Raw genomic sequence first — 8269 nt, 5'->3', positions numbered from 1 at the left:
CCCCACTTTCTCCTTCTCTATTTCTCATGTGGAAGTTTCCTTCATACAGGATCAATACAAATAAGTCTAAAAACAAGTTTTTTAGGAAGTTGTTTCTGGACTGCAGAAATAGCAGCTTTGCCATGTATGTGAACCAGGTTTGACCTGGAAGGTTTGGTGTTACTATCTCTTTCATTCTCTCTCTGCTTTGCTGACTCTTTGCATTTATAAAAACACCCCTTGATAATCTTTAGAAGAAATACTGTATACAACTGGCCAAGAGATATAGTGGCAAAAGACATGTAACAATTATGGGACAATTATTATCCTTATGACAACTTTTATTAGTATGATTAAGCAAGTAAATGAAGTAACACTCAAAGTTAACTTAGATCTCACTAAAACCCTAGGTGTATTTATTTCCTTCCTAACTTGAGGCCAAACCCAATAAACCTAATACCTGTTTGGATAAAATAAACAACACTAAATACTTTAAAAATTGGGAGAAAGTCTAAACTTGTCTGATAAAGAAAGGACTATAAACCTTGGATAGGGCAAGAGACTGACTCACTTAGTGATGACTTTTTAAAAAAATTTCTTTATTAAACTGATAAGAAGAGATACTACACTTGATCGTAGCCAAAAGGCTGAGAAGCGATGAATTTCTTTACTGAGGAATTAATGTTTTACATTCGACAGACAGTAAATACAATAGTTTGTACATGCATGACATTTCCTAGTTTTCCATATAACAATACAGCCCCCACTAGGTCCTCTGTCAAGTGATGACCTTTTTGATCAATACCAGGCCACCCCATCATCTGGGATCCTAATCAGGAAATACTTGGACCTCGAATAGGTCCTTCTCTCCACCATCACTGGTCACTTCCATGAGGATTATCGTGGTCTGGGAGGTGGCACAGTGGATAAAGCATTGGGCTCTCAAGCATCAGGATTGTCATCATAAGCCCTCTGTGGGCCTCTCCAGGATGTTGCTCTCACTGTAAAGCTGCACTGGTAGGGACTGTTCCGCTCTCTGAATGGAGGCTGGGTCAGCCTACTCTGCCAGTTGCGGAAACCTAGTCCTGAAATGAGTGCAGCCTAGAATGTTCCCAGCTGTGAATATGGACTGCGAGCTCAGGCATGGACTTGGAGGTCACACAGGTTCTTGTGCTAAAGATGAATATATATTGGCCCTGGGTCCAGTGGAGAAGAAATCACAGAAGTCAGAACTCCTACCTTCTACACCCCAAAAAGATGGTTGGTCCATACTCCCAGAGAGGGAGAAATGATAGGGAAAAATAACCAGAGGACTCTGAACTCCAACTCCATCAGGACCCAGAGAGAGAGAAGAGGAGAAAAGGGAAGGACATTTAGAAGTATTAATAGAGGGAGCCGGGCGGTGGCGCAGTGGGTTAAGCGCATGTGGTGCAAAGCACAAGGACTGGTATAAGGATCCTGGATTGAGCCCTCGGCTCCCCACCTGCAAGGGAGTCGCTTCACAAGCGGTGAAGCAGGTCTGCAGTGTCTATCTTTCTCCCCCTCTCTGTCTTCCCCTCCTCTCTCCATTCTCTCTGTCCTATCCAACAACAATGACATCAATAACAACAACAATCACTACAACAATAAAATAACAAGGACAACAAAAGGAAATAAATAAATAAATATAAAAAGAAATAGTAATAGATGTGGATGTAGGTGTGACTTAGAAAGGTAGAGTAGGTAGGACTATAGAAAAAAAGGGGATATATATATATACAGATCATTATAGAAATAATAGTCAACCCATACTGTGGCCTTAGAAAAACTCCTGCAGTTTTTTTTAATTTTTTTGTAATAGCTTTATTTTATTTATTGGATAGAGACAGCCAGAAACCAAGAAGGAAGTGGATGATAGAGAGAGACAGAGACAGAGACACCTGCAATATTGTTTTATCACTCACAAAGCTTTCCCCCTGAAATTGGGGACTGGGGGCTTGAACCTGGGTCCTTGAGCATTGTAACATATGCACTCAACCAGGTTCACCACCACTCAGCCCAAACTACCGCAGTTTCCAATGGAGGGAATGGGGATGCAGAGCTCTGGTTGTGCGAATGGTGTGGAATTTACCACTGTTTTATCATAATTCCATAAATCAATATTAAATCACTAATAAAAAATTACTTTTAAAAAACACAAGACAAAAAATGAAGTAATTTGCTGTGAAGGCACTTTTTTTTTTTAATTTATTTATTTATTCCCTTTTGTTGCCCTTGTTTTTTGTTGTTGTTGTCGTCATTGTTGGATAGGACAGAGAGAAATGGAGAGAGGAGAGGAAGACAGAGAGGGGGAGAGAAAGACAGACACCTGCAGACCTGCTTCACCACCTGTGAAGTGACCCCCCTGCAGGTGGGGAGCCAGAGGCTCAAACCGGGATCCTTTCTTCGGTCCTTGCACTTTGTGCCACCTGCGCTTAACCTGCTGCACTACAGCTCGACTCCCGTGAAGGCACTTTTTAAAAATTTTTTTATTTATTTTTTATTTATTATTATTATTATTTTTAATGTTTTACATTCAACAGTAAATACAATAGTTTGTACGTGCATAACATTCCCCAGTTTCCCATTTAACAATACAATCCCCACTATGTCATTTATCATCCTTCATGGACCTGTATTCTCCCCACCCACCCACCCCAGAGTCTTTTACTTTGGTGCAATACACCAATTCCATTTCAGGTTCTACTTGTGTTTTCTTTTCTGATCTTGTTTTTCAACTTCTGCCTGAGAGTTGAAGGCACTTTTTAAAAAAATATTTTATTAATTTTATTTTTGAGAGAGATTCAGAGAGAGACACACTTACAGAGAGAAACACCAGAGCACTACTCAGCTCTGGCTTATGGTGGTGCAGGGGACTGAACCCAGACTTAGGAGCCTCAGGCATGAGAATCTGTTTGCATAACGATTATGCTATCTCTCCCACCCTGAAGACACTTTTTTCAGCTAGGAAATTATGGTAGAAGTTGTGTGACACAGAGACATTCTTGCCTATTAAGTACAGCCTGGCTATCTAAATGATTGTCTCTTGGAATACGCTGAATTTGCCCAATCAAGAGGACTGTATTATGAAAAGAAGTAGTTATAAATGGCAATTATTTATTGAAAACAGTTGCCTCCTATGTTGCTGCTACCACAGAACTCCCGAAACACGCACACAAGCCCAACATCAGGAAGCAAACTCCTCTAAACATTTCTGCAAGCAGATCTGTGATTACATCCATTCTAGAAGCCCCAGAGTGCCCTGGAGCGTATGCTCAGGGTGAGGTAAGCAGAGCAGCTCAGGGGAGGAGGGAATGCAAGATATGTGAAGCTAAAACACAGATTGATTTCCAAGTTTCACAGTTACTCAGTTGCCTTTTTCTGGTTGCTTTACTTAAAATGAAGGTTTAAATTATCTGTGAAATGTGGACAAAATCTGGACAGAGTCCAGTTGGCCTTAACACAATAGAAGTCTTGGAACACAACCAATACCTTGGACATTATGAAAAAGTCACTGTTTGACTTAGCTGGCAGGGGGATGTCTCTACATCTGCCCCTGTTCTCTCGTGCTTTATCCAATTTTCTTTCCTTCTGCAAATACAATGTCATTACTATTCAATGGTCCTCTATGTGCAAAACCCCTACATAAAATAAATACAGTCCCCACCTTCATTAAACTTGAGTTCTAAAGAATACACTTTCTTTTTTAAAAATATTTTTTTATATTTATTTATTCCCTTTTTGTTGCATTGTTGTAGTTATTATTATTGTTGTTATTGATGTTGTCGTCTAGGACAGAGAGAAGTGGAGAGAGGAGAAGACAGAGAGGGGGAGAGAAAGACACCTGCAGACCTGCTTCACCACCTGTGAAGCAACCCCCCTCCCTGCAGGTGGGGAGCCTGGGGCTCGAACAGGGATCCTTACGCCGGTCCTTGTGCTTTGTGCCATGTGGCTTAACCCACTGCGCTATGCCCGACTCCCTAGAATACACTTTCTAGTGTAAAGCACACAGCCCTTTCCTCATTGCAAACACTGGTGCAGATGCTATCATTTTATTGTAATCATCGTCATTAGCTTATTTCTAGTAAGTTTTTGTCGGTGTTCATTCTCTCTGCTTGTTCCCTATAGATTCGGTCTTGGTTGAAGTGCATTTTTTCTTTTTTGCACTTTCTTGTACTTCCTGGAATTTCTTCTTCATCAGAAAATTGGTCAACTTTGATAATTTTCTGTCCCTACCTTTCTAACACACACACACACACACACACAAACACAAACTCAAGGCTAATTCCTTAAATTTGAGTGAATATTTCCCAGACTTTAAACTGATGAATTTTCATTTAAATTCCAACTGAAGAAGAATAATAATCTGAAATCTTTCTCTTAAAAATTGTCTTTATTCAAAAGAATAATAGTATAGATCTATCTGCTAAAAACAGACTGGTAAATGATCAAATTACTTACTTAAAATTTGTTTCCCTTTGAAAGCTGAGTGTTGGATGAGCAAATGCCCTGCCAAGAGTTTGTATAAGGGCAGGGGAAGATAGCATAATGGATATGCAAAGAGACTCTCATGCCTGAGGCTCAGAGTCCCAGGTTCAATCCCCTGTGCCACCATAAGCCAGAACTGAGCAGTGCTCTGGTGTTTCTCTCTCTCTCTCTCAAAATTAAATAAATAAAATATTTTTTAAAAGAGTTTGTATAGATCTTTCCAGTCAGCAGATTGGTTTTCAAAAGAACATGAGTTATGATGATTTCATGCTTGCCAAAGAGAATTCTAATTCCTGTTTTGAAACCACCAGAAGCTCAGATGCTCCTGACTGTGTCAGAGCTGGCTGGAAACAGAACCCTTAAGTGAATGAATCACTGAACAAAATAATTTACACTTTATAAAAGATCTATTTATTTCTGAGAGAGAAAGATAATCGGAGCCTCGCTGGCATATGCAGTTGGGATATCGAGCTCAGTACTTCATGCGTGAATGTCTGATGCACTATTAAGGATTCATCTCCTTGAGCACAACAAAATAGCCTCCTGACACGGGCATTATGTGAGGCATCTATTTAGACCCCTGTCTTCTAACACCTTGCAGTATGTGAGATAGGCAGGGTAGATGTATAATTGAGCAATAGAGAGATAGATATGGTGGTCCGGGAGGTGGCGCAGTGGATAAAGCACTGGACTCTCAAGCATGAGGTCCCAAGTTCAATCCCTGGCAGCACATGTATCAGAGTGATGTCTGGTTCTTTCTCTCCTCCTATCTTTCTCATTAATGACGATATAAACTAGAGTGTGGGGGGGGGAGGGGCATCTACCGTTATTCCTTAGGCTTGAGGGAGTTTCACTCCTAGTGTCAGAGCAAGGCTATGTTCTCGCAGAATCTTCACGAACTGAGCACTGTGGCATTTCAACAGTGTGTACAACACCTGGAAAAACGAACTAAGACAGAATGTAACAAACATTTCTTTAACTGTCCAACAACTACTTACCCTACTTTTAATAACAATCTGCACTTTATTTCATTTTGTCATTGTGTTTTATTAATGTTGCCACCAGGGTTATTACTGGGCTCAGCATTTATACAACTCCATTGTTCCTAGGAATCACACCCCCACTTTTCTTTTTGATAGAGGGTGAGAGATACTGAAAGAGAGTGAGAGACAGAGAGGAGAGGGAGAGACAGAGAGGAGAGGCAACTGTAGATGTGCTTTGCTGATATATATATCTCCTGGCTAAGCCTGGGTCTCTTCAGAGTATATATATGTATATATATTTATAATTTCTTTTCCACCTGGATTATCACTGGGCTCAGCAGTTGCACAATGCATCCACCTCTCCTAGTGGTCTTTTAAAAAAAATTGATGAAGGTTCCAGGACACCTCTGCCAAGCAATCCTGCATTCCTAGGAGGTGACTGTACTCACTTCATACCTGTAAAGATTGCTTTTCAAAAACAGAATAGAGCAGAGGTAGATAGCATAACGGTTATGCAAAGATATTCTCATGCCTGAGGCTCCAAAATCCCAGCTCAATCCCCAGCACCATCATAAACCAGAGCTGAGCAATGCTGGGCAGGGAGGAGGGGAATGTAAGAAAAGGAACCCCTTCGGAACTTAAGAACAGCTTCTGGGGATCTTTAGAGATAGTGACTGGGGCAACTATTTGTAATGTAAACAACCTGCCTTATATTACACTTAATTTGGAACAGAAATTAAAATTAAGCATCTGGGCTTTATATTTGCAAATTGTTTTTGCCAGTATCTTTATGAAATACTGTGTGCAGCTATACAAACATAAGGTAATAAAAGCATAATAAATTAATCAGTGTTAGCACTCTGTCAATACAGCCTCACAAACCCAGCTGGGCCAGCAATCTAAATTAGGAAGAAAACCTAACTTTTAGAAACTTTCTCTGTGCTTTGATGGGAGGAGCAGGGTAAAAGGATCAGCCAGACTTGTGTCCCAGCTCTGCCTGCCACATGTTAGGCACTCTGGGTTACTCACCCTGCCGCTTTGAGTCTCAGTTGACTCCTATGTCAATGGAAGACATTGCCCAGCATACAGATGTGTACAGACAAATTTGTTGTGTGTGTTTAATAGATGACATGAATGTGTTATATACCAGAATACAACACAGAATGTTTTTATAAAAAAAAAAATTGATGAAGAAGGGGAGAGGGAAATAGAGAAGGAAAGAGAAGAAGAGACACCTGTACTCTACTTCAATGCTTGCAAAGCTCCCCCACCCCTCAGGTGGGGTCTGGGGACTTGAACCCAGGTCTTTGTATGTAGTAACACATGTGTTCAACTGGGTGTGCCACTGCCCAGCCCCCCACCAGGGGCAGCGTTTTAAGTGAAGTTCATTGCTAACTTGCAAATTGGTCAGTCCCGCTAAAGAAAGCCTCAGACTTTTGTTGGAATTGTCAAGACAGCAGATTCCTTTCATTTCCTGCTGAACTCGGACCAAAAAAAAAAAAGATGTGAGGTAAGAGGTGCTACAGATTTTTGTCACCAAGAGGATTCTCAGAATAAAGCTTGAACATTCTCTGCTTGGATCCTTTTGCAGAGAGAAGAGTCGCGTTATGGGAAAGACTGAAGCCCAGAATTCCTGGTGTCTACATTTTTCAGTTATGTGAGCTAATAAGTTCCTTTGTTAAACCAGTTTGTGTTTGAAACAGTTTTGTCTTTTGTCCTTGCCTTATATGACTTGGAAGTTTGGAATCAGTTATCTCAGGCAAACAGTGACTAATTCAGGAGCTGGTTTAGAACATAGAGGTCAGGTGGTTGTCGTTGGTGCAGTTGCTTCCTTCAAGAAAATTCTCAAAGACAACAATGAGATACACTTCACCCTTATGAGAATGTCATACACCAGAAAAGGTAGCAACAACAAATGCTGGAGAGGTTGTGGGGGACAAAGGAACCTTCCTGCACTGCTGGTGGGAATGTAAATTGGTCCAGCCTCTTTGGAGAGCAGTCTGGAGAACTCAGAAGGCTAGAAGTGGACCTATCCTATGACCCTGGAATTCCTCTCCTGGGGATATATCCTAAGGAACCAAACACACCCATCCAAATAGATTTATGTACACCCATGTTCTTTTTTTTTTTTTAATTTATTATTATTATTTTTTTATTTAAGAAAGGATTACTTAACAAAACCATAGGGTAGGAGGGGTACAACTCCACACAATTCCCACCGCCCAATCTCCATATCCCACCCCCTCCCCAGTAGCTTTCCCATTCTCTATCCTGCTGGGAGCATGGACTCAGGGTCATTATGGGTTGCAGAAGGTAGAAGGTCTGGCTTCTGTAATTGCTTCCCCGCTGAACATGGACGTTGACTGGTCGGTCCATACTCCCAGTCTGCCTCTCTCTTTCCCTAGTAGGGTGGGTCTCTGGGGAAGCTGAGCTCCAGGACACATTGGTGGGGTCTTCAATCCAGGGAAGCCTGGCTAGCATCCTGATGGCATCTGGAACCTGGTGACTGAAAAGAGAGTTAACATACAAAGCCAAACAAATTGTTGAGCAATCATGGACCCAAAGCTTGGAATAGTGGAGAGGAAGTGTTAGGGAGGGTACTCACTGCAAACTCTAGTGTACTTCTGCTTTCTTACTTTGGTGCCATACTCCAAACTCAGTCAATTTCTGCTTTGCGTTTCTACTTTTTTTTTTTTTTTTTACATGCATAACATTCCCCAGATTCCCATTTAACAATACAACCCCCACTATTTCATTCATCATTTTTCATGGACCTGTATTCTCCCCACCCACCCACCCAC

The 8269-nt window shown here is 41.2% G+C and overlaps 1 pseudogene; it reads right to left on the bottom strand.

Annotated features, from left to right (window-relative positions):
- Positions 1 to 536: 536 nt before the first annotated feature.
- LOC132534466 (U2 spliceosomal RNA) lies at positions 537 to 638 on the bottom strand (annotated as a pseudogene).
- Positions 639 to 8269: the final 7631 nt, after the last annotated feature.

This window comes from Erinaceus europaeus, chromosome 18 (genome assembly GCF_950295315.1).
Source record: "Erinaceus europaeus chromosome 18, mEriEur2.1, whole genome shotgun sequence".
NCBI lineage: Eukaryota > Metazoa > Chordata > Mammalia > Eulipotyphla > Erinaceidae > Erinaceus > Erinaceus europaeus.
Note: the sequence above shows the minus strand (reverse complement) of the source record. Positions and strands in the feature narration are given on the sequence as shown.